The sequence below is a fragment of the Carettochelys insculpta genome, chromosome 6 (genome assembly GCF_033958435.1).
Source record: "Carettochelys insculpta isolate YL-2023 chromosome 6, ASM3395843v1, whole genome shotgun sequence".
NCBI classification, from domain to species: domain Eukaryota; kingdom Metazoa; phylum Chordata; order Testudines; family Carettochelyidae; genus Carettochelys; species Carettochelys insculpta.
Genome location: NC_134142.1, coordinates 12,073,809 through 12,074,482, shown reverse-complemented (window position 1 = coordinate 12,074,482; position 674 = coordinate 12,073,809).

Here is a 674-nt window from a genome sequence, read left to right as displayed (position 1 = left end):
GAGGCACCGCATATTCATAGCAGCACCTTATTAGTATTTTCCAAACTCCCTCATTACCACACCCCTTCCAAAAGGAAGAAGTTAGAGTAGACATAGTTAGAGAGGCTACGGACATCATTCTAACCCGTCCAGGCTAATAGCCATTGAAGGACCTATCTTCCCTGAATTGGCCTAGTTCTTTTTTGAACCCTGTTAAAAATCCTGGTCTTGGTGCCTAGCAAGCATTTTCAAAAGTGCTTAAATGCCTAACTTCCACTGAAGTCAATGGGAGTTAGACACTTTGGGCATCTGGCACCTCTACTGATGGCCCCAAACTGTTATTTCAGCAATAGCTAACTAAGTGCACTTATTACTTCTTGGGACACTTTTAGTAACTTGCTGGGTCAGGTTCACAGATTGCCTGTGTACACTAATTGATGCACAATGCAAACAAACAATCACATTAGTCCATCCATAGAAATGAAGCTCACAAATATTCAACATGACTTCTGAACCAGATTTGGAAATAAAAAAAAAATAGGTAGCTGTATAAAGGGGGCCAAGAGTGCAGTTTTTACTCAATATTTCTCCATTCATTCGCCATGAGATATTGAAACCACACACAGTTATGTATGTTTTTACTGGCAATAAAAATAAATCGAACTAGGACATTAAAACATGCATTTAAAAGGAAA